The sequence below is a fragment of the Bison bison genome, unplaced genomic scaffold, assembly GCF_000754665.1.
Source record: "Bison bison bison isolate TAMUID 2011002044 unplaced genomic scaffold, Bison_UMD1.0 scf7180017864526, whole genome shotgun sequence".
Classification (NCBI taxonomy): domain Eukaryota; kingdom Metazoa; phylum Chordata; class Mammalia; order Artiodactyla; family Bovidae; genus Bison; species Bison bison.
In genome coordinates, this window is record NW_011495077.1 from 870,623 (window position 1) to 870,853 (window position 231).

Here is a 231-nt window from a genome sequence, read left to right on the forward strand (position 1 = left end):
AAGGGATTTGATTTAGGTCATACCTGAATGGTCTAGTGGTTTTCCCTATTTTCTTCAATTTAAGTCTGATTTTGGCAAGAAGGAGTTCATGATCTGAGCCACAGTCAGCTCCGGGTCTTGTTTTTGCTGACTGTATAGAGCTTCTGCATCTTTAGCTGCAAAGAATATAATCAGTCTGATTCTGGTGTTGACCATCTGGTGATGTCCATGTATAGAGTCTTTTCTTGTGTT

The 231-nt window shown here is 39.8% G+C and overlaps 1 gene segment (V, D, J or C); it reads left to right on the forward strand.

Annotated features, from left to right (window-relative positions):
• Positions 1–231, forward strand: part of LOC104981963 — a 916,007-nt gene that overhangs the window by 440,929 nt on the left and 474,847 nt on the right.